The 24564-nt window shown below is 54.9% G+C and overlaps 2 long non-coding RNA genes across 2 annotated transcripts; both read left to right on the top strand.

The window, feature by feature from the left end:
• The first annotated feature begins 275 nt into the window (after positions 1 to 275).
• On the top strand, positions 276 to 3124 carry LOC142083134 (uncharacterized). The gene is made up of 4 exons (XR_012673976.1): positions 276 to 1660; positions 2046 to 2219; positions 2325 to 2564; positions 2918 to 3124. It is a non-coding gene; the product is annotated as an uncharacterized LOC142083134 (long non-coding RNA).
• A 17274-nt stretch (positions 3125 to 20398) lies between these two features.
• LOC142083133 (uncharacterized) lies at positions 20399 to 23247 on the top strand. Its single transcript, XR_012673975.1, has 4 exons — positions 20399 to 21783; positions 22169 to 22342; positions 22448 to 22687; positions 23041 to 23247. It is a non-coding gene; the product is annotated as an uncharacterized LOC142083133 (long non-coding RNA).
• The last annotated feature ends 1317 nt before the right edge of the window (positions 23248 to 24564 follow it).

The following is a 24564-nucleotide window of genomic DNA, read 5'->3' as shown; positions in this document are numbered from 1 at the left end:
TTAAGAGCTGCCTGTGACCTTCTTTAGGGTCAAGTGTTTCTTTGTTCATACTGATTTTATGGGCAGGTTGGAAATAGCCTTTTATTTTTATAGGCGTAACTCAATTTGTAGTACTACGTGGTGTCAGGAGAGTGAATTTTGGAGCACCCAGGTACCACTAGAAACGTAATGAATGAGACACGACGGAAGCTGATATTTCAACTTGATTTTTACTTGATTTTTTTTTCCTGAGAGTGTTGACGGCACGTTGTCCTGTGGCTCAATCCACGCTCTGTTCAGTGGAGTCTTCCAACAAAAGTTGGTCCTTCCAAAAAAGGGCTAGTTGTTCATAGGCTCGAGGCATAGACTTGGAGAGCCGCTTAAGTACGTGATCAGAATTAAAGCCAAATGTCGCTTCACGTTGCTGCTGTTGGTCTTCGCTTTCGTGAATTTCCCCGCTGCTCCGTCACGGTTGGGAGCTCTGAATCATCCTTTTTTCCACTCCCTAACGCGTTTTTCTCCCCAAGGAGAGGCTACGTTTAAAAGCTACTTAGTTTCCTCACAAATGCATCGGTCGATAAAGCGGAGTTACGATTATTAAAACCACGCAAATGACACCAGTCTTACAGATCTGGACTATTTCTGAACACGTGTTCATCGCGTGCAGATGTCATCGGGATACGGATCATCTGCACTTCGTGCTCTGACGAGACGATCAGCTGAGACAGGGACGAGCTCCAAAAGAAAAAAAAGCTACAACGTCAAGGTTCTGTTTTGTTGTTGGTTTTTGTGGGGTTTTTTTGTGTTTGTGTGTTTTGGGGGTTTTTGGGGGGTTTTTTTGGTTGTTTTTTTTTTTTTTTGAGCGCGACGTTGACTGGTGGCAGCCTGCAGAGCTCTCTTGCTGCCTGGCCCCTCCTTTCCTTCTCTGTCACTCCTCTTTCGCGGCTGTAATTTTCACTCGGGTAGTTTTAGAAGAGCGATTTAGTTCCTCGCCTGTGTAAACGCGCTGGTAATAGCTGGAAGGTAAACGCTTGAACCGGTAGCGAATAACTTGGCTACGAGTAGAATTTCTGAAGGAAGAACAACGACGACAGGAAGCAAGTAGCGAGTTACCCCAGATTTGTGTGCGTCAAGCACGTCAAAGTCTTACTGCCGAGCGTTGTTTGGCAACGTGCTCCAAGTGGCTCGTTTGAAAGCAACTGCGGTTTTCAAAGACCTCGACTGTTTGGAGAAACGGCCTGGAAAAAAGGATTCCTCTTTCGCAGCGAGTTTGCGAGGACGGACGGGTTGCCGTGCTCTTTAACAAAAATACTCCCCTTGGGACGGATCGGGTGAGGAAATCGCGGCTCTGCTTAGGCTCGAGAAAACGTACGTAGGTACCTGTGCCCGTCACCTGCGCGTCTCTAGGAAAGTGAGTTCTAGCGAAACTAAAGCTGCCGATGAGCCAAAAAAAAGGCACGGTTGTCTCAAACGTGCAGAAGCTCTAGTGGCCTGTCTCAACAACTGCACCAAAGGTGGTGCAAAAGACTTTCTCCTCCACTCGGTTGTTCTCTTCGCAGCAAAGGAAGCTTCGTGCTAAACGTTGTTTGTTTTTTTTTTTTCCTTTCCTCTCAGCAGAACGTCAACTGCCGTGAAAGTACGAGACAGATGGAAAGGATCCGTAGTGGTCTGCAAGTACAAGGTAGGCCTGTGATATGTGTCTGCGTTTTTCCTAAGGTGCTCGTAGCACGGACTTTACAGTTAACACGAAGAACGTGGCAACTCTCCTTCTATGTGATTTTTTTAACGTGAAATATTTTAACGCAAATACTAAAAATAAAGGAGGTCTGTTCTGGAGCGTGGTACGCCTATGCAAAGCTTGCTTCCCTCCGTCTGTTTTCTCTTCCTGCAAGCACGGTCTTCTGTTTCTGTGCGCTTGCTAGGAAAGGGTGCTGTGAAAATAACGTTGGACTAGGAGAGGAAAGGAACCGTTTGTAAGAGTTGGGACGTTCGGGAGAAACAGGCTTTGTTTTCACGATAAAAGCTTTATGCTTTGTCAGTCAGTCAGTGTTTAAAATGCCTTACAGGAGCACTCGAACAGCTTACTGCGATGCTAGCACCTGTGCTAAAAGCAATCAAGGTCAAAGAAGCGGCGTGGACAACACGGGACAAATCGGCGTCGCTTCGGTGCGTTTTCCAGGCTTTCCCGAGAAGCGGTAGCAGCCTCGTAACTAGCGACAGAGAGTCCTGACGTGGTTTTGGTGAGTTACTGCTTCTATCGCGTCCTTTTTCCTTAACCTGCAGCGCGTAATTTTGACTTTGGTTGGAAAGAGATTTTCCAGAATGGAAATGTTTCTCGTTCAAAGGAGTCGCCTTTTACGAACTTCCCATCAGAATGGATCTTCGGAGATGACGTGCTCGGCAGTAGAAGTCATCCGCAAGGAGACTTTTCACTCTCTCTGGGAAAAAAAAAAAAGGGGGGTAAGCCGATTTCCTTGCACAGACCCAAGCGCAGCACGTCTTCCGATAGTCGACGTACGGCTGATCTTTGGTTCTCGGGTGTAACGGTCGAGAGATCGTAAAGACGCGTTCCTCCGCACGCTCGGGTACGGCCGACAGCGTTAGCAAACCTGCCAGTCCTTTTTGGTAGCCTGATGTATTGCAGCACCGGGGATTTGATATTCCCCACCGCCTGCCCTCCCCTCCCTCCCCCCTCAAAAAAAAGTAAAACCGTACGGGAGATCTCTTATCTCACTGATTTTTCTATCGTAAATGAGATTTTAAAAAGAAAGTTAAAATTGTCTGATTTCCAAACTGACTTGCGTTGTTTAAACTGCAACTGCCAAATAGCTGTAGCGTATAATTTATTAGGTGTGCTTAAGCAGTTGGGTAGTTGCTCTAAACGTTTCAAAAGAGAGGCAACTGAACGTTACGGGTTTTTTTCCCGATCTTTTGGCAGAGTGCTCTGAAGTCCTTTATTTCTGTCTCGCTTTCGACGGCGCCTTTCCCCGGCCGTTCGGTAGCATCGGTCTCGGCGCCGCTCCTAGTCACGTAACGCACGCAAAACCCCTGGTCAAACGATAGCTGTGTAGTTTGGAGGTAGATAATTTAACGGCATGAATTCACAGCTACGCAATTTCAATTAACGCAAAAGGAAAATCAAATTTTTTTATGGTATAAGCCTTCTCGTTGTACGTATGCTAAAAAGGTGCGCGTATGTTTACGTAAAATGAATTGCTGAGATTCGTTCTTTCTTTTTCATTTTACTCTTCAAAGTTTTACGCTTCACTTTCAGCTTTATCGGCCAAGCGAGCGAGATGCGCAGCAGCAGCAGCAGCAGCAGCAGCAGCGCCAGGGCTGGAGCTGTGGCGGCGGATCCGTGAGCGTAGATGCCGATTACGGCGCGCCCTTGTCCCGCAGCCTCACGGGGTTATCTCCCGGCAGCGGTGCTGTAAGGAAGGGACGAGGCGTTTTCCGACACCAGCGAGAGCGTTTACTTCTCTGCGAAGGACGCGTTCAGAATCGCGTCAATTAGTCCTCACGCGGATTTTAAGCGTTCGGATCGCTCGAGCTTTTAAAGGCCGCGTTGTATTTCGAGCTGACCCGTTTGCCTGGCACCCTCCTTTAGCTCGACTGCTGCCCTCTCCCTTGTCCTGACCGAATTCCTCTGCTGCCTTCGGTGCTGTTTTTTTTAACGTGCTGAAATATATCCGTTGGGATTTTTGTTTTTCAGATGCCGCGCTGTAAGCGTCCCGTGGTGCTCAGGAGAGACCCCCGGCCCGGGTTTGCCTGCCGGTCGTTGGGCGTGCTGAGGGTAAGGGGCCGGCTGCCAGCCTGCGGGACGGGGGCTGAGGGGGTGCTGCAAGCGTTTGGGGGGGCCGCCCCTCCTTTATCTTTCTAGCAGAGCCCCCCTTTTTGGCAGGGGTGCGTGCGTACATACGCCAACGGCATTATTAAAGTAACGAGCTGCCGGTTGGGGCCGTTTCCCTCATGTTGTGCCTTTTTGGGGGCTGAATAAAAAGGGGGGGGTTGGGGGCCTGGAGGGGCGATGATGTCATTTGGGGCACCCCAACATCACCGGCGGGCTGATGATGCCGTGGAGGAGCAGGTGAGTGGGGAATGGGGGGTCATGGGGGTGTCGTGTCCCCCCCCCCCCCCAAAAAGGGGGTCACAGCCCAAAAGTGCCTGATAATTCCTGGGGGGGTTCAAAAATTTTTAAAAACTGTAAATCTATCTGTGACGCCTCGAAATAGAGAAAAATCTCTCCTTGTTCTATACATTGAAAAATAATATTCCTTTATATGTATACAAGGATTTCAAAATAGGAACCTATATCTGCCCTATTATCTAAAGGATTTTAGAGCATAAAAAAATTCGGAAGACGTATATAGGGTTTTAAAATACAAAAAGAACTCCCGTCTATATAAATTAAAAAAGAAAGCACTTCCAAATGCAAAAGGGATGATATATTTTATGTATGAAGGAATTGAAAATAGAAAAAAGTCTGAATAGATACCGCTGTCTACACTTACTACGTGTTACATAGAGAGCCTAAATAGGCATTATATGTAATCTAAGAGATGATCTATAAGTGCAAATAGAAATCTAAGTCTATAAAGAGATAAGTGTAAATATACGTAAGTGTAAATAGAGAAGTCTATAAAGACATTTAAGTGTCAAAATACGTAAGTCGACAGATATCTAGTCTGAGCAGGTATTATATATAATGAGTGGGAAATAGGGGGGTATAAGTGAAACATAAATACATTCACTAAATATATAGAGAGAGAGGTATGTGTAAATACGTTAAGCGTAAACGTCTATGATAGATAAGGTTTTTAAAATGCAAAGAAACCCTGTTTCTAGAAAGGATTTAAAAACTCTTCACCCCCCCGAAACACCTCTCTGTTGAAGATCCGAAAGCGCTTTCAAAAGCTGCCTCTTCCCTGTTCTCTTTTTCCGTCTTTTCCCATCCTGATTGGGGGCCGGTCCCCCCAACAGGGACTTTCCCCTGCAGGGCCGTGCACACAGAGCGGGACCTGCCGCCGTGGCCTAAAAACACCACAAAACCCCTAATTCGGGGCCTGCAAGGGGTGGGGAAAAAGAAAACCCGCAATTTGGGGGGGAAAAATACCCAACTTGGAGCTCCCGGGAAAGCCAAATCCACCAGGATTTGGGCAGCCGGAAAGCAAAACAACCCCCGTTTTCATGCACAAAACGAAAAAGCAAAAATCGCCAATTTTTGTTGTGAAAAAGCGTTGGAAAACCTCCAAGCGGAATATTTTGGAAAAGGAAAAAACCCCGGTTTTGATATTATGGAAAAACAAAACACCCCCCGATTTGGGGAAGCTTTGGGGTGAAACACCGGCCATTTGAGGGGCCCGGACCCCTGGGGTGCTGCCTGCCCCGCCAACCTGCCCGTTGCCCCCCGCCCAAACTCTGGCACCCCCCTCCCCCTCCCCCGCCCCCCACTCCCACCCCGCTCGCCCTCCTCCTGCGTTTTGGGTTTGTGCTGAGAACGGCGTGGGTGACGCGGGGCTGCGTGAGTTCCCGCTGCGCAGCGCTTGCGCGGCGCTGGGGGCTGTGCTGCTCCTCGCCCCGCCCTGCCGGCGAGCGGGCTGGGGGTGCGCGAGGGCCTGGGAGGGGGCACCGCTGGGAGAGCTGCCCCCGGCGGACCCAGGGGGTGTTCCAGGCCCTGTGACGTCAGGAAATAAAACTCGGGGGGCGGTTGGCGGGGGGGCCGCTGCTGGGCTGCGGCTGGCTGGGCATCGGGCGGTTGGCGGCGAGCCCTTGCTTTCGTTTGTACCGCTTGTCTGTCTGGGGTTTTTCTCTCTGTTGTTTGGGGTTTTTTCCCCCCCCCTTTCCCTCACAAGTGGAGTTTTTTCACTTTTGCCCTTCCAATTCTCTCCCCCCTCCCGCTGAGGGGGCAGCGAGGGAGCGGTTGTGTGGTGCTGAGTTGCCGGCTGGGATTCAACCCCGGCACAAGGTGAGTGGCAAGCCCTGCCTGGCTAAACGCTTTAGGCTCCCCGCGTTATTCCTGCCATCTTGCGAGGCCCTCCTTGTTCTTTCCTGCTGCTTTCAAGTGCCTTGTGCTCCAGCAGCAGGCTGGGAAGGAGGGTTGTGGCAGGAGCGGCGGCCCCCCGTGACTCCTTCTCGGGCTGTGAGCTTCGCCCCGCGTGTGGGCTGCCGAGGATCGTGGGCTCTGCAGGGGCCACAGGCAGCCCGCAGAGCTTGAGGCCGAGCCGTTCCTTTCCCCCTGTGAGCATCTGGGGAGGGGGAGTGGGGGGGCTGCGGACCCCCGAGGGGGCCGAGGAGTGGGGCTGTGCATCCCGGGGGGGCCGGGGAGCGGGGCTGGGGGGGGGCTGTGAGCCCTAGGGGGGCGGGGAGAGGGGCTGGAGGACTTCCGGACCATAGAGACGAGAGCAGGCCAGAGAGTACAGCTGGAGGACTCCCGGACCATAGAGATGGCGGTCTTCCGGGCCAGAGAGTACACCTGGAGGACTTCCGGACCATAGAGACGGAGGCCCAGGCGCGTAGAATGTACCGGGGAGACTTCCGCACCATAGAGGAAAATGTCCGGCCTCGAGAGTACCCCTGGAGGACTTCTGGACCATCGAGACGGTCGTGGGGACCGGAGAGTGCACCTGGGGAACTTCCGGACCATAGAGAGCAAAGTCCGGCCTAGAGAGTACCCCGGAGGACTGCCGGACCATAGAGCGCAAAGTCTGGCCTAGAGAGTACCCCGGAGGACTGCCGGACCATAGAGCGCAAAATCCGGCCTAGAGAGTACCGCTGGAGGACTGCCGGACCATAGAGCGCAAAGTCCGGCCTAGAGAGTACCCCTGGAGGACTGCTGGACCATAGAGAGCAAAGTCCGGCCTAGAGAGTACCCCTGGAGGACTCCCGGACCATAGAGCGCAAAGTCTGGCCTAGAGAGTACCCCGGAGGACTGCCGGACCATAGAGCGCAAAATCCGGCCTAGAGAGTACCGCTGGAGGACTGCCGGACCATAGAGCGCAAAGTCCGGCCTAGAGAGTACCCCTGGAGGACTGCCGGACCATAGAGAGCAAAGTCCGGCCTAGAGAGTACCCCTGGAGGACTCCCGGACCATAGAGAGCAAAATCCGGCCTAGAGAGTACCGCTGGAGGACTGCCGGACCATAGAGCGCAAAGTCCGGCCTAGAGACTACCCCTGGAGGACTGCCGGACCATAGAGCGCAGAATCCGGCCTAGAGAGTACCGCTGGAGGACTCCCGGACCATAGAGCGCAAAGTCCGGCCTAGAGAGTACCCCTGGAGGACTCCCGGACCATAGAGCGCAGAGTCCGGCCTAGAGAGTACCCCTGGAGGACTGCCGGACCATAGAGCGCAAAGTCCGGCCTAGAGAGTACCCCTGGAGGACTCCCGGACCATCGAGATCAAGGTCCCCCAAGGAGCTGGGAAGTGGGGCTGTGGGTCCTGGCGGGACGTGAGAGTGGGGCTCCCAGGGGGCTGGAAAATGGTGTGGTCGAGTGCTGTGAGCTCCGGGGGTCCTGGGGCTGGGAAGTGCTTGCAAACGCTGCGGACGGGGCTGCGAGCCGTGCGCATGCGCGGTCCCGGGGCGCGGTGCGCATGCGCGGTCCCGGGGCGCGGTGCGCATGCGCGGTCCCGGGGCGCGGTGCGCATGCGCGGTCCCGGGGCGCGGTGCGCATGCGCGGTCCCGGGGCGCGGTGCGCATGCGCGGTCCCGGGGCGCGGTGCGCATGCGCGGTCCCGGGGCGCGGTGCGCATGCGCGGTCCCGGGGCGCGGTGCGCATGCGCGGTCCCGGGGCGCGGTGCGCATGCGCGGTCCCGGGGCGCGGTGCGCATGCGCGGTCCCGGGGCGCGGTGCGCATGCGCGGTCCCGGGGCGCGGTGCGCATGCGCGGTCCCGGGCGCGCGGTGCGCATGCGCGGTCCCGGGGCGCGGTGCGCATGCGCGGTCCCGGGGCGGGGACTACAACTCCCGGCGTGCCTCGCGCGGGCGGTCCGGCGGAGCCGCGCGCTGATTGGCTGCGGACCGTATTTCAACGGGGCGCGCGGCGGGCTCTGCACCGAGGCGGCGGCGCAGCGTGAGTGTGAGGAGCCGCGGGCCCGGGGAGCCGAGGAGTGGGGCTGTGGCGGGGGGGGGGGGGGCGGTTCGGCAGGCTCCGGGGACGGGGGCTGGGGGGGCTCTAGGCGGGGGAGGGGCTGTGAGCATCTGGGGAGTGGGGAGTTGGGGGGGGGGGGGCGGCTGCGTGCCCTAGGGGGGCCGCGCAGTGGGGCCGGGGAGGGGGCGCGGGCGGGCGGGCGGGCGGAAGGAAGGAAGGAAGGAAGGAAGGGGCGCTGTGTGCAAACAGACCCTCCCTGCGAGTCCCTGCTGTCGCCCCGTGGGGCTGGGGACCCCCCAGCCCTCCTTGCAGGCAGACTGGGGGCCTCGCGGGCCGAGTCGAGGGAGGAGCTGCTGGAGAGAGGGCTTAGAAACGGCCTTCTGCCCCCGAAACTCCTGCGGCATTTGAAGGGGAGGGACAGGTCCACCCCAGGGCCCCAAGGGGAAGACCTCGGAGCAGGGACTTGGGGTTGTTCCAGGAGCAAAAGCTGGTCCCAGCCAGCTCGCCTCTGCTCCCCCGGCACCGGGATCGGACCTTTCAGCCCCGTTTCTGCCCGAAGCATCACGCAAGCGCTTGCCCTCCCCGGGGGCACCTTTGGGACTTGAGAAGAGGCGCAGCAGCTGGGTTTTTGGGCTCAGAAATGGGCGCTAAGTGAGCTGGTTTGGGGGCCCAAAGCAGAAGCCGGTTTGGCCGTTTGTGCGGAGGGTGGGCGGGCATTGGGGGCTGCAGGGGAAAGCAGGGGGTGGGCAGGGTGCGTGGACCCTCCCCGGGGGTGGGGGTCTGGTCCTGCTGGACCCCGAAGTGCGGGAGGCCGGCACGCATCAGGCCCAACTCAACGTCTGCGGTGGTCTCTGGGGGGAAGAGGTGGTCTCTGCTTTTCAGACCCCGCACGCCCTCTTTGAGTCCAGCTCTTGCTTGTCGACTGCTTCGAATAGTTATTAACTGGTTAGTCGTACAAACTCATTAATGTTTGTACAATGTCCAACTATGATATTTAATCCTAACAGTCGAGTTTTGACGGCGATTGGTTTACGACCTTGTCAAAAACCCAGGCTGTTGCAAATAGCTGGAGCTCGTGAGGAGAAGGAGCTGAAATCAACGGTGCGGAGCTGGAGCTTCGATTAGCCAGAACCGTAGCAAGCAGGAGCTGGAACGAGACGGGGTGTCCGCTGTCTGGGGCATGCCTTAGCCAGAGGCAAAATTACCGGCAGCTGTAACGAGCGGGAGCTGCGATTCGCTGCAGTGTCTGTTTGCCGGAGCATCCGTCGGCCAGACTGCACTCCCAGCACGGCTGAAGAGCAGCCAGGCGCAGGCAGGGCTGTCCCCGGCGAGGCGCTCCGAGCGGCAGGGAGGCGAGTTGTCCTTCTGCCAGCGGGGAGCCCGGCCTCTTCCCTCGGGGATTAAATCCACGCCACGCGTGGATCCGCTCTCTCTGCGTGGAGGGTCTCTCCCGGACCCGTTCCCGAGGGCTGAAGTGAGGTGGGGGTCCCCCGGCTCTCCCCGGGGGGCAGGCGGCAGCACGAGGCGGCGGTGTCTCCCCGGTACCCGGCAAAGGGGAGCGAAACCGGCCGGCTGGAGCTCCCGGGGTGCACGGCCCGGCCCCGCACGGCAGAATCCTTCCCTGGGTTTTCACCGTTGGCTGGGTGTGACAAACAGGTTCATTTTGTGCGTCCTCTTTTCCCAGCGTCGCCTTCTGCGTCACGTGAAGAAAATCCTGCGCGGTTGACGCCGCTTGCTGCTCAGGTAATGGCACGTGGGGGGCCGGGGGAGCGGGGAGAAACATTGGCGCGTTCAAGGACGCTGCAGGTGCTCCGCGTCAAACCCAGGGAAAAGGCAAATTTGCTGCCGGTGCAGAAAAGCTGACGAACAGTTGCCGTGAACAGAGCGTGCGTGCCTCGTTCCCGAATCGGTCCCTGGGTAGTTACGAGCGTTTTCCTTTCAGGGAAAAGAATGAGCTTTCATCTACGAAAAATTAAGAGCTGCCTGTGACCTTCTTTAGGGTCAAGTGTTTCTTTGTTCATACTGATTTTATGGGCAGGTTGGAAATAGCCTTTTATTTTTATAGGCGTAACTCAATTTGTAGTACTACGTGGTGTCAGGAGAGTGAATTTTGGAGCACCCAGGTACCACTAGAAACGTAATGAATGAGACACGACGGAAGCTGATATTTCAACTTGATTTTTACTTGATTTTTTTTTCCTGAGAGTGTTGACGGCACGTTGTCCTGTGGCTCAATCCACGCTCTGTTCAGTGGAGTCTTCCAACAAAAGTTGGTCCTTCCAAAAAAGGGCTAGTTGTTCATAGGCTCGAGGCATAGACTTGGAGAGCCGCTTAAGTACGTGATCAGAATTAAAGCCAAATGTCGCTTCACGTTGCTGCTGTTGGTCTTCGCTTTCGTGAATTTCCCCGCTGCTCCGTCACGGTTGGGAGCTCTGAATCATCCTTTTTTCCACTCCCTAACGCGTTTTTCTCCCCAAGGAGAGGCTACGTTTAAAAGCTACTTAGTTTCCTCACAAATGCATCGGTCGATAAAGCGGAGTTACGATTATTAAAACCACGCAAATGACACCAGTCTTACAGATCTGGACTATTTCTGAACACGTGTTCATCGCGTGCAGATGTCATCGGGATACGGATCATCTGCACTTCGTGCTCTGACGAGACGATCAGCTGAGACAGGGACGAGCTCCAAAAGAAAAAAAAGCTACAACGTCAAGGTTCTGTTTTGTTGTTGGTTTTTGTGGGGTTTTTTTGTGTTTGTGTGTTTTGGGGGTTTTTGGGGGGTTTTTTTGGTTGTTTTTTTTTTTTTTTGAGCGCGACGTTGACTGGTGGCAGCCTGCAGAGCTCTCTTGCTGCCTGGCCCCTCCTTTCCTTCTCTGTCACTCCTCTTTCGCGGCTGTAATTTTCACTCGGGTAGTTTTAGAAGAGCGATTTAGTTCCTCGCCTGTGTAAACGCGCTGGTAATAGCTGGAAGGTAAACGCTTGAACCGGTAGCGAATAACTTGGCTACGAGTAGAATTTCTGAAGGAAGAACAACGACGACAGGAAGCAAGTAGCGAGTTACCCCAGATTTGTGTGCGTCAAGCACGTCAAAGTCTTACTGCCGAGCGTTGTTTGGCAACGTGCTCCAAGTGGCTCGTTTGAAAGCAACTGCGGTTTTCAAAGACCTCGACTGTTTGGAGAAACGGCCTGGAAAAAAGGATTCCTCTTTCGCAGCGAGTTTGCGAGGACGGACGGGTTGCCGTGCTCTTTAACAAAAATACTCCCCTTGGGACGGATCGGGTGAGGAAATCGCGGCTCTGCTTAGGCTCGAGAAAACGTACGTAGGTACCTGTGCCCGTCACCTGCGCGTCTCTAGGAAAGTGAGTTCTAGCGAAACTAAAGCTGCCGATGAGCCAAAAAAAAGGCACGGTTGTCTCAAACGTGCAGAAGCTCTAGTGGCCTGTCTCAACAACTGCACCAAAGGTGGTGCAAAAGACTTTCTCCTCCACTCGGTTGTTCTCTTCGCAGCAAAGGAAGCTTCGTGCTAAACGTTGTTTGTTTTTTTTTTTTCCTTTCCTCTCAGCAGAACGTCAACTGCCGTGAAAGTACGAGACAGATGGAAAGGATCCGTAGTGGTCTGCAAGTACAAGGTAGGCCTGTGATATGTGTCTGCGTTTTTCCTAAGGTGCTCGTAGCACGGACTTTACAGTTAACACGAAGAACGTGGCAACTCTCCTTCTATGTGATTTTTTTAACGTGAAATATTTTAACGCAAATACTAAAAATAAAGGAGGTCTGTTCTGGAGCGTGGTACGCCTATGCAAAGCTTGCTTCCCTCCGTCTGTTTTCTCTTCCTGCAAGCACGGTCTTCTGTTTCTGTGCGCTTGCTAGGAAAGGGTGCTGTGAAAATAACGTTGGACTAGGAGAGGAAAGGAACCGTTTGTAAGAGTTGGGACGTTCGGGAGAAACAGGCTTTGTTTTCACGATAAAAGCTTTATGCTTTGTCAGTCAGTCAGTGTTTAAAATGCCTTACAGGAGCACTCGAACAGCTTACTGCGATGCTAGCACCTGTGCTAAAAGCAATCAAGGTCAAAGAAGCGGCGTGGACAACACGGGACAAATCGGCGTCGCTTCGGTGCGTTTTCCAGGCTTTCCCGAGAAGCGGTAGCAGCCTCGTAACTAGCGACAGAGAGTCCTGACGTGGTTTTGGTGAGTTACTGCTTCTATCGCGTCCTTTTTCCTTAACCTGCAGCGCGTAATTTTGACTTTGGTTGGAAAGAGATTTTCCAGAATGGAAATGTTTCTCGTTCAAAGGAGTCGCCTTTTACGAACTTCCCATCAGAATGGATCTTCGGAGATGACGTGCTCGGCAGTAGAAGTCATCCGCAAGGAGACTTTTCACTCTCTCTGGGAAAAAAAAAAAAGGGGGGTAAGCCGATTTCCTTGCACAGACCCAAGCGCAGCACGTCTTCCGATAGTCGACGTACGGCTGATCTTTGGTTCTCGGGTGTAACGGTCGAGAGATCGTAAAGACGCGTTCCTCCGCACGCTCGGGTACGGCCGACAGCGTTAGCAAACCTGCCAGTCCTTTTTGGTAGCCTGATGTATTGCAGCACCGGGGATTTGATATTCCCCACCGCCTGCCCTCCCCTCCCTCCCCCCTCAAAAAAAAGTAAAACCGTACGGGAGATCTCTTATCTCACTGATTTTTCTATCGTAAATGAGATTTTAAAAAGAAAGTTAAAATTGTCTGATTTCCAAACTGACTTGCGTTGTTTAAACTGCAACTGCCAAATAGCTGTAGCGTATAATTTATTAGGCGTGCTTAAGCAGTTGGGTAGTTGCTCTAAACGTTTCAAAAGAGAGGCAACTGAACGTTACGGGTTTTTTTCCCGATCTTTTGGCAGAGTGCTCTGAAGTCCTTTATTTCTGTCTCGCTTTCGACGGCGCCTTTCCCCGGCCGTTCGGTAGCATCGGTCTCGGCGCCGCTCCTAGTCACGTAACGCACGCAAAACCCCTGGTCAAACGATAGCTGTGTAGTTTGGAGGTAGATAATTTAACGGCATGAATTCACAGCTACGCAATTTCAATTAACGCAAAAGGAAAATCAAATTTTTTTATGGTATAAGCCTTCTCGTTGTACGTATGCTAAAAAGGTGCGCGTATGTTTACGTAAAATGAATTGCTGAGATTCGTTCTTTCTTTTTCATTTTACTCTTCAAAGTTTTACGCTTCACTTTCAGCTTTATCGGCCAAGCGAGCGAGATGCGCAGCAGCAGCAGCAGCAGCAGCAGCAGCGCCAGGGCTGGAGCTGTGGCGGCGGATCCGTGAGCGTAGATGCCGATTACGGCGCGCCCTTGTCCCGCAGCCTCACGGGGTTATCTCCCGGCAGCGGTGCTGTAAGGAAGGGACGAGGCGTTTTCCGACACCAGCGAGAGCGTTTACTTCTCTGCGAAGGACGCGTTCAGAATCGCGTCAATTAGTCCTCACGCGGATTTTAAGCGTTCGGATCGCTCGAGCTTTTAAAGGCCGCGTTGTATTTCGAGCTGACCCGTTTGCCTGGCACCCTCCTTTAGCTCGACTGCTGCCCTCTCCCTTGTCCTGACCGAATTCCTCTGCTGCCTTCGGTGCTGTTTTTTTTAACGTGCTGAAATATATCCGTTGGGATTTTTGTTTTTCAGATGCCGCGCTGTAAGCGTCCCGTGGTGCTCAGGAGAGACCCCCGGCCCGGGTTTGCCTGCCGGTCGTTGGGCGTGCTGAGGGTAAGGGGCCGGCTGCCAGCCTGCGGGACGGGGGCTGAGGGGGTGCTGCAAGCGTTTGGGGGGGCCGCCCCTCCTTTATCTTTCTAGCAGAGCCCCCCTTTTTGGCAGGGGTGCGTGCGTACATACGCCAACGGCATTATTAAAGTAACGAGCTGCCGGTTGGGGCCGTTTCCCTCATGTTGTGCCTTTTTGGGGGCTGAATAAAAAGGGGGGGGTTGGGGGCCTGGAGGGGCGATGATGTCATTTGGGGCACCCCAACATCACCGGCGGGCTGATGATGCCGTGGAGGAGCAGGTGAGTGGGGAATGGGGGGTCATGGGGGTGTCGTGTCCCCCCCCCCCCCCAAAAAGGGGGTCACAGCCCAAAAGTGCCTGATAATTCCTGGGGGGGTTCAAAAATTTTTAAAAACTGTAAATCTATCTGTGACGCCTCGAAATAGAGAAAAATCTCTCCTTGTTCTATACATTGAAAAATAATATTCCTTTATATGTATACAAGGATTTCAAAATAGGAACCTATATCTGCCCTATTATCTAAAGGATTTTAGAGCATAAAAAAATTCGGAAGACGTATATAGGGTTTTAAAATACAAAAAGAACTCCCGTCTATATAAATTAAAAAAGAAAGCACTTCCAAATGCAAAAGGGATGATATATTTTATGTATGAAGGAATTGAAAATAGAAAAAAGTCTGAATAGATACCGCTGTCTACACTTACTACGTGTTACATAGAGAGCCTAAATAGGCATTATATGTAATCTAAGAGATGATCTATAAGTGCAAATAGAAATCTAAGTCTATAAAGAGATAAGTGTAAATATACGTAAGTGTAAATAGAGAAGTCTATAAAGACATTTAAGTGTCAAAATACGTAAGTCGACAGATATCTAGTCTGAGCAGGTATTATATATAATGAGTGGGAAATAGGGGGGTATAAGTGAAACATAAATACATTCACTAAATATATAGAGAGAGAGGTATGTGTAAATACGTTAAGCGTAAACGTCTATGATAGATAAGGTTTTTAAAATGCAAAGAAACCCTGTTTCTAGAAAGGATTTAAAAACTCTTCACCCCCCCGAAACACCTCTCTGTTGAAGATCCGAAAGCGCTTTCAAAAGCTGCCTCTTCCCTGTTCTCTTTTTCCGTCTTTTCCCATCCTGATTGGGGGCCGGTCCCCCCAACAGGGACTTTCCCCTGCAGGGCCGTGCACACAGAGCGGGACCTGCCGCCGTGGCCTAAAAACACCACAAAACCCCTAATTCGGGGCCTGCAAGGGGTGGGGAAAAAGAAAACCCGCAATTTGGGGGGGAAAAATACCCAACTTGGAGCTCCCGGGAAAGCCAAATCCACCAGGATTTGGGCAGCCGGAAAGCAAAACAACCCCCGTTTTCATGCACAAAACGAAAAAGCAAAAATCGCCAATTTTTGTTGTGAAAAAGCGTTGGAAAACCTCCAAGCGGAATATTTTGGAAAAGGAAAAAACCCCGGTTTTGATATTATGGAAAAACAAAACACCCCCCGATTTGGGGAAGCTTTGGGGTGAAACACCGGCCATTTGAGGGGCCCGGACCCCTGGGGTGCTGCCTGCCCCGCCAACCTGCCCGTTGCCCCCCGCCCAAACTCTGGCACCCCCCTCCCCCTCCCCCGCCCCCCACTCCCACCCCGCTCGCCCTCCTCCTGCGTTTTGGGTTTGTGCTGAGAACGGCGTGGGTGACGCGGGGCTGCGTGAGTTCCCGCTGCGCAGCGCTTGCGCGGCGCTGGGGGCTGTGCTGCTCCTCGCCCCGCCCTGCCGGCGAGCGGGCTGGGGGTGCGCGAGGGCCTGGGAGGGGGCACCGCTGGGAGAGCTGCCCCCGGCGGACCCAGGGGGTGTTCCAGGCCCTGTGACGTCAGGAAATAAAACTCGGGGGGCGGTTGGCGGGGGGGCCGCTGCTGGGCTGCGGCTGGCTGGGCATCGGGCGGTTGGCGGCGAGCCCTTGCTTTCGTTTGTACCGCTTGTCTGTCTGGGGTTTTTCTCTCTGTTGTTTGGGGTTTTTTCCCCCCCCCTTTCCCTCACAAGTGGAGTTTTTTCACTTTTGCCCTTCCAATTCTCTCCCCCCTCCCGCTGAGGGGGCAGCGAGGGAGCGGTTGTGTGGTGCTGAGTTGCCGGCTGGGATTCAACCCCGGCACAAGGTGAGTGGCAAGCCCTGCCTGGCTAAACGCTTTAGGCTCCCCGCGTTATTCCTGCCATCTTGCGAGGCCCTCCTTGTTCTTTCCTGCTGCTTTCAAGTGCCTTGTGCTCCAGCAGCAGGCTGGGAAGGAGGGTTGTGGCAGGAGCGGCGGCCCCCCGTGACTCCTTCTCGGGCTGTGAGCTTCGCCCCGCGTGTGGGCTGCCGAGGATCGTGGGCTCTGCAGGGGCCACAGGCAGCCCGCAGAGCTTGAGGCCGAGCCGTTCCTTTCCCCCTGTGAGCATCTGGGGAGGGGGAGTGGGGGGGCTGCGGACCCCCGAGGGGGCCGAGGAGTGGGGCTGTGCATCCCGGGGGGGCCGGGGAGCGGGGCTGGGGGGGGGCTGTGAGCCCTAGGGGGGCGGGGAGAGGGGCTGGAGGACTTCCGGACCATAGAGACGAGAGCAGCCCAGGCCAGAGAGTACAGCTGGAGGACTCCCGGACCATAGAGATGGCGGTCTTCCGGGCCAGAGAGTACACCTGGAGGACTTCCGGACCATAGAGACGGAGGCCCAGGCGCGTAGAATGTACCGGGGAGACTTCCGCACCATAGAGGAAAATGTCCGGCCTCGAGAGTACCCCTGGAGGACTTCTGGACCATCGAGACGGTCGTGGGGACCGGAGAGTGCACCTGGGGAACTTCCGGACCATAGAGAGCAAAGTCCGGCCTAGAGAGTACCCCGGAGGACTGCCGGACCATAGAGCGCAAAGTCTGGCCTAGAGAGTACCCCGGAGGACTGCCGGACCATAGAGCGCAAAATCCGGCCTAGAGAGTACCGCTGGAGGACTGCCGGACCATAGAGCGCAAAGTCCGGCCTAGAGAGTACCCCTGGAGGACTGCTGGACCATAGAGAGCAAAGTCCGGCCTAGAGAGTACCCCTGGAGGACTCCCGGACCATAGAGCGCAAAGTCTGGCCTAGAGAGTACCCCGGAGGACTGCCGGACCATAGAGCGCAAAATCCGGCCTAGAGAGTACCGCTGGAGGACTGCCGGACCATAGAGCGCAAAGTCCGGCCTAGAGAGTACCCCTGGAGGACTGCCGGACCATAGAGAGCAAAGTCCGGCCTAGAGAGTACCCCTGGAGGACTCCCGGACCATAGAGAGCAAAATCCGGCCTAGAGAGTACCGCTGGAGGACTGCCGGACCATAGAGCGCAAAGTCCGGCCTAGAGACTACCCCTGGAGGACTGCCGGACCATAGAGCGCAGAATCCGGCCTAGAGAGTACCGCTGGAGGACTCCCGGACCATAGAGCGCAAAGTCCGGCCTAGAGAGTACCCCTGGAGGACTCCCGGACCATAGAGCGCAGAGTCCGGCCTAGAGAGTACCCCTGGAGGACTGCCGGACCATAGAGCGCAAAGTCCGGCCTAGAGAGTACCCCTGGAGGACTCCCGGACCATCGAGATCAAGGTCCCCCAAGGAGCTGGGAAGTGGGGCTGTGGGTCCTGGCGGGACGTGAGAGTGGGGCTCCCAGGGGGCTGGAAAATGGTGTGGTCGAGTGCTGTGAGCTCCGGGGGTCCTGGGGCTGGGAAGTGCTTGCAAACGCTGCGGACGGGGCTGCGAGCCGTGCGCATGCGCGGTCCCGGGGCGCGGTGCGCATGCGCGGTCCCGGGGCGCGGTGCGCATGCGCGGTCCCGGGGCGCGGTGCGCATGCGCGGTCCCGGGGCGCGGTGCGCATGCGCGGTCCCGGGGCGCGGTGCGCATGCGCGGTCCCGGGGCGCGGTGCGCATGCGCGGTCCCGGGGCGCGGTGCGCATGCGCGGTCCCGGGGCGCGGTGCGCATGCGCGGTCCCGGGGCGCGGTGCGCATGCGCGGTCCCGGGGCGCGGTGCGCATGCGCGGTCCCGGGGCGCGGTGCGCATGCGCGGTCCCGGGGCGCGGTGCGCATGCGCGGTCCCGGGGCGCGGTGCGCATGCGCGGTCCCGGGGCGCGGTGCGCATGCGCGGTCCCGGGGCGCGGTGCGCATGCGCGGTCCCGGGGCGCGGTGCGCATGCGCGGTCCCGGGGCGGGGACTACAACTCCCGGCGTGCCTCGCGCGGGCGGTCCGGCGGAGCCGCGCGCTGATTGGCTGCGGACCGTATTTCAACGGGGCGCGCGGCGGGCTCTGCACCGAGGCGGCGGCGCAGCGTGAGTGTGAGGAGCCGCGGGCCCGGGGAGCCGAGGAGTGGGGCTGTGGCGGGGGGGGGGGGGGGCGGTTCGGCAGGCTCCGGGGACGGGGGCTGGGGGGGCTCTAGGCGGGGGAGGGGCTGTGAGCATCTGGGGAGTGGGGAGTTGGGGGGGGGGGGGCGGCTGCGTGCCCTAGGGGGGCCGCGCAGTGGGGCCGGGGAGGGGGCGCGGGCGGGCGGGCGGGCGGAAGGAAGGAAGGAAGGAAGGAAGGGGCGCTGTGTGCAAACAGACCCTCCCTGCGAGTCCCTGCTGTCGCCCCGTGGGGCTGGGGACCCCCCAGCCCTCCTTGCAGGCAGACTGGGGGCCTCGCGGGCCGAGTCGAGGGAGGAGCTGCTGGAGAGAGGGCTTAGAAACGGCCTTCTGCCCCCGAAACTCCTGCGGCATTTGAAGGGGAGGGACAGGTCCACCCCAGGGCCCCAAGGGGAAGACCTCGGAGCAGGGACTTGGGGTTGTTCCAGGAGCAAAAGCTGGTCCCAGCCAGCTCGCCTCTGCTCCCCCGGCACCGGGATCGGACCTTTCAGCCCCGTTTCTGCCCGAAGCATCACGCAAGCGCTTGCCCTCCCCGGGGGCACCTTTGGGACTTGAGAAGAGGCGCAGCAGCTGGGGTTTTGGGCTCAGAAATGGGCGCTAAGTGAGCTGGTTTGGGGGCCCAAAGCAGAAGCCGGTTTGGCCGTTTGTGCGGAGGGTGGGCGGGCATTGGGGGCTGCAGGGGAAAGCAGGGGGTGGGCAGGGTGCGTGGACCCTCCCCGGGGGTGGGGGTCTGGTCCTGCTGGACCCCGAAGTGCGGGAGGCCGGCACGCATCAGGCCCAACTCAACGTCTGCGGTGGTCTCTGGGGGGAAGAGGTGGTCTCTGCTTTTCAGACCCCGCACGCCCTCTTTGAGTCCAGCTCTTGCTTGTCGACTGCTTCGAATAGTTATTAACTGGTTAGTCGTACAAACTCATTAATGTTTGTACAATGTCCAACTATGATATTTAATCCTAACAGTCGAGTTTTGACGGCGATTGGTTTACGACCTTGTCAAAAACCCAGGCTGTTGCAAATAGCTGGAGCTCGTGAGGAGAAGGAGCTGAAATCAACGGTGCGGAGCTGGAGCTTCGATTAGCCAGAACCGTAGCAAGCAGGAGCTGGAACGAGACGGGGTGTCCGCTGTCTGGGGCATGCCTTAGCCAGAGGCAAAATTACCGGCAGCTGTAACGAGCGGGAGCTGCGATTCGCTGCAGTGTCTGTTTGCCGGAGCATCCGTCGGCCAGACTGCACTCCCAGCACGGCTGAAGAGCAGCCAGGCGCAGGCAGGGCTGTCCCCGGCGAGGCGCTCCGAGCGGCAGGGAGGCGAGTTGTCCTTCTGCCAGCGGGGAGCCCGGCCTCTTCCCTCGGGGATTAAATCCACGCCACGCGTGGATCCGCTCTCTCTGCGTGGAGGGTCTCTCCCGGACCCGTTCCCGAGGGCTGAAGTGAGGTGGGGGTCCCCCGGCTCTCCCCGGGGGGCAGGCGGCAGCACGAGGCGGCGGTGTCTCCCCGGTACCCGGCAAAGGGGAGCGAAACCGGCCGGCTGGAGCTCCCGGGGTGCACGGCCCGGCCCCGCACGGCAGAATCCTTCCCTGGGTTTTCACCGTTGGCTGGGTGTGACAAACAGGTTCATTTTGTGCGTCCTCTTTTCCCAGCGTCGCCTTCTGCGTCACGTGAAGAAAATCCTGCGCGGTTGACGCCGCTTGCTGCTCAGGTAATGGCACGTGGGGGGCCGGGGGAGCGGGGAGAAACATTGGCGCGTTCAAGGACGCTGCAGGTGCTCCGCGTCAAACCCAGGGAAAAGGCAAATTTGCTGCCGGTGCAGAAAAGCTGACGAACAGTTGCCGTGAACAGAGCGTGCGTGCCTCGTTCCCGAATCGGTCCCTGGGTAGTTACGAGCGTTTTCCTTTCAGGGAAAAGAATGAGCTTTCATCTACGAAAAATTAAGAGCTGCCTGTGACCTTCTTTAGGGTCAAGTGTTTCTTTGTTCATACTGATTTTATGGGCAGGTTGGAAATAGCCTTTTATTTTTATAGGCGTAACTCAATTTGTAGTACTACGTGGTGTCAGGAGAGTGAATTTTGGAGCACCCAGGTACCACTAGAAACGTAATGAATGAGACACGACGGAAGCTGATATTTCAACTTGATTTTTACTTGATTTTTTTTTCCTGAGAGTGTTGACGGCACGTTGTCCTGTGGCTCAATCCACGCTCTGTTCAGTGGAGTCTTCCAACAAAAGTTGGTCCTTCCAAAAAAGGGCTAGTTGTTCATAGGCTCGAGGCATAGACTTGGAGAGCCGCTTAAGTACGTGATCAGAATTAAAGCCAAATGTCGCTTCACGTTGCTGCTGTTGGTCTTCGCTTTCGTGAATTTCCCCGCTGCTCCGTCACGGTTGGGAGCTCTGAATCATCCTTTTTTCCACTCCCTAACGCGTTTTTCTCCCCAAGGAGAGGCTACGTTTAAAAGCTACTTAGTTTCCTCACAAATGCATCGGTCGATAAAGCGGAGTTACGATTATTAAAACCACGCAAATGACACCAGTCTTACAGATCTGGACTATTTCTGAACACGTGTTCATCGCGTGCAGATGTCATCGGGATACGGATCATCTGCACTTCGTGCTCTGACGAGACGATCAGCTGAGACAGGGACGAGCTCCAAAAGAAAAAAAAGCTACAACGTCAAGGTTCTGTTTTGTTGTTGGTTTTTGTGGGGTTTTTTTGTGTTTGTGTGTTTTGGGGGTTTTTGGGGGGTTTTTTTGGTTGTTTTTTTTTTTTTTTGAGCGCGACGTTGACTGGTGGCAGCCTGCAGAGCTCTCTTGCTGCCTGGCCCCTCCTTTCCTTCTCTGTCACTCCTCTTTCGCGGCTGTAATTTTCACTCGGGTAGTTTTAGAAGAGCGATTTAGTTCCTCGCCTGTGTAAACGCGCTGGTAATAGCTGGAAGGTAAACGCTTGAACCGGTAGCGAATAACTTGGCTACGAGTAGAATTTCTGAAGGAAGAACAACGACGACAGGAAGCAAGTAGCGAGTTACCCCAGATTTGTGTGCGTCAAGCACGTCAAAGTCTTACTGCCGAGCGTTGTTTGGCAACGTGCTCCAAGTGGCTCGTTTGAAAGCAACTGCGGTTTTCAAAGACCTCGACTGTTTGGAGAAACGGCCTGGAAAAAAGGATTCCTCTTTCGCAGCGAGTTTGCGAGGACGGACGGGTTGCCGTGCTCTTTAACAAAAATACTCCCCTTGGGACGGATCGGGTGAGGAAATCGCGGCTCTGCTTAGGCTCGAGAAAACGTACGTAGGTACCTGTGCCCGTCACCTGCGCGTCTCTAGGAAAGTGAGTTCTAGCGAAACTAAAGCTGCCGATGAGCCAAAAAAAAGGCACGGTTGTCTCAAACGTGCAGAAGCTCTAGTGGCCTGTCTCAACAACTGCACCAAAGGTGGTGCAAAAGACTTTCTCCTCCACTCGGTTGTTCTCTTCGCAGCAAAGGAAGCTTCGTGCTAAACGTTGTTTGTTTTTTTTTTTTCCTTTCCTCTCAGCAGAACGTCAACTGCCGTGAAAGTACGAGACAGATGGAAAGGATCCCTAGTGGTCTGCAAGTACAAGGTAGGCCTGTGATATGTGTCTGCGTTTTTCCTAAGGTGCTCGTAGCACGGACTTTACAGTTAACACGAAGAACGTGGCAACTCTCCTTCTATGTGATTTTTTTAACGTGAAATATTTTAACGCAAATACTAAAAATAAAGGAGGTCTGTTCTGGAGCGTGGTACGCCTATGCAAAGCTTGCTTCCCTCCGTCTGTTTTCTCTTCCTGCAAGCACGGTCTTCTGTTTCTGTGCGCTTGCTAGGAAAGGGTGCTGTGAAAATAACGTTGGACTAGGAGAGGAAAGGAACCGTTTGTAAGAGTTGGGACGTTCGGGAGAAACAGGCTTTGTTTTCACGATAAAAGCTTTATGCTTTGTCAGTCAGTCAGTGTTTAAAATGCCTTACAGGAGCACTCGAACAGCTTACTGCGATGCTAGCACCTGTGCTAAAAGCAATCAAGGTCAAAGAAGCGGCGTGGACAACACGGGACAAATCGGCGTCGCTTCGGTGCGTTTTCCAGGCTTTCCCGAGAAGCGGTAGCAGCCTCGTAACTAGCGACAGAGAGTCCTGACGTGGTTTTGGTGAGTTACTGCTTCTATCGCGTCCTTTTTCCTTAACCTGCAGCGCGTAATTTTGACTTTGGTTGGAAAGAGATTTTCCAGAATGGAAATGTTTCTCGTTCAAAGGAGTCGCCTTTTACGAACTTCCCATCAGAATGGATCTTCGGAGATGACGTGCTCGGCAGTAGAAGTCATCCGCAAGGAGACTTTTCACTCTCTCTGGGAAAAAAAAAAAAGGGGGGTAAGCCGATTTCCTTGCACAGACCCAAGCGCAGCACGTCTTCCGATAGTCGACGTACGGCTGATCTTTGGTTCTCGGGTGTAACGGTCGAGAGATCGTAAAGACGCGTTCCTCCGCACGCTCGGGTACGGCCGACAGCGTTAGCAAACCTGCCAGTCCTTTTTGGTAGCCTGATGTATTGCAGCACCGGGGATTTGATATTCCCCACCGCCTGCCCTCCCCTCCCTCCCCCCTCAAAAAAAAGTAAAACCGTACGGGAGATCTCTTATCTCACTGATTTTTCTATCGTAAATGAGATTTTAAAAAGAAAGTTAAAATTGTCTGATTTCCAAACTGACTTGCGTTGTTTAAACTGCAACTGCCAAATAGCCGTAGCGTATAATTTATTAGGCGTGCTTAAGCAGTTGGGTAGTTGCTCTAAACGTTTCAAAAGAGAGGCAACTGAACGTTACGGGTTTTTTTCCCGATCTTTTGGCAGAGTGCTCTGAAGTCCTTTATTTCTGTCTCGCTTTCGACGGCGCCTTTCCCCGGCCGTTCGGTAGCATCGGTCTCGGCGCCGCTCCTAGTCACGTAACGCACGCAAAACCCCTGGTCAAACGATAGCTGTGTAGTTTGGAGGTAGATAATTTAACGGCATGAATTCACAGCTACGCAATTTCAATTAACGCAAAAGGAAAATCAAATTTTTTTATGGTATAAGCCTTCTCGTTGTACGTATGCTAAAAAGGTGCGCGTATGTTTACGTAAAATGAATTGCTGAGATTCGTTCTTTCTTTTTCATTTTACTCTTCAAAGTTTTACGCTTCACTTTCAGCTTTATCGGCCAAGCGAGCGAGATGCGCAGCAGCAGCAGCAGCAGCGCCAGGGCTGGAGCTGTGGCGGCGGATCCGTGAGCGTAGATGCCGATTACGGCGCGCCCTTGTCCCGCAGCCTCACGGGGTTATCTCCCGGCAGCGGTGCTGTAAGGAAGGGACGAGGCGTTTTCCGACACCAGCGAGAGCCTTTACTCCTCTGCGAAGGACGCGTTCAGAATCGCGTCAGTTAGTCCTCACGCGGATTTTAAGCGTTCGGATCGCTCGAGCTTTTAAAGGCCGCGTTGTATTTCGAGCTGAGCCGTTTGCCCGGCACCCTCCTTTAGCTCGACTGCTGCCCTCTCCCTTGCCCTGACCGAATTCCTCTGCTGCCTTCGGTGCTGTTTTTTTTAACGTGCTGAAATATCCGTTGGGATTTTTGTTTTTCAGGTGCCTCGCTGTGAGCGTCCCGTGGTGCTCAGGAGAGACCCCCGGCCCGGGTTTGCCTGCCGGTCGTTGGGCGTGCTGAGGGTAAGGGGCCGGCTGCCAGCCTGCGGGACGGGGCCTGGGGGGGGCTGCAAGCGTTTGGGGGGGCCGCCCCTCCTTTATCTTTCTAGCAGAGCCCCCCTTTTTGGCGGGGGCGCGTGCGTACGTACGTCAATGGCATTATTAACGTAACGAGCCGCCGGTTGGGGCCGTTTCCCTCCTGTTGTGCCTTTTTGGGGGCTGAATAAAAAGGGGGGGTTGGGGGCCTGGAGGGGTGATGATGTCATTTGGGGCACCGCAACATCACCGGCGGGCTGATGATGCCGTGGAGGAGCAGGTGAGTGGGGAATGGGGGGTCATGGGGGGGGTCCCCCCCAAAAAGGGGGTCACAGCCCAAAAGTGCCTGATAATTCCTTGGGGGGGTTCAAAAATTTTTAAAAACTGTAAATCTATCTGTGAGGCCTCGAAATAGAGAAAAATCTCTCCTCGTTCTATATATTGGAAAATAATATTCCTTTATACGTATAAAAGGATTGCAACATAAGAACCTATATCTGCCCTATTATATAAAGGATTTTAGAGTAGAAAAAAATTCGAAAGACGTATATAGGGTTTTAAAATACAAAAATAACTCACGTCTATATAAATTAAAAAAGAAAGCACTTCCAAATGCAAAAAGGATGATATATTTTATGTATGAAGGAATTGAAAATAGAAAAAAGTCT

Source organism: Calonectris borealis, chromosome 5 (genome assembly GCF_964195595.1).
Source record: "Calonectris borealis chromosome 5, bCalBor7.hap1.2, whole genome shotgun sequence".
In the NCBI taxonomy this organism is placed as follows: Eukaryota; Metazoa; Chordata; class Aves; order Procellariiformes; family Procellariidae; genus Calonectris; species Calonectris borealis.
Note: the sequence above shows the minus strand (reverse complement) of the source record. Positions and strands in the feature narration are given on the sequence as shown.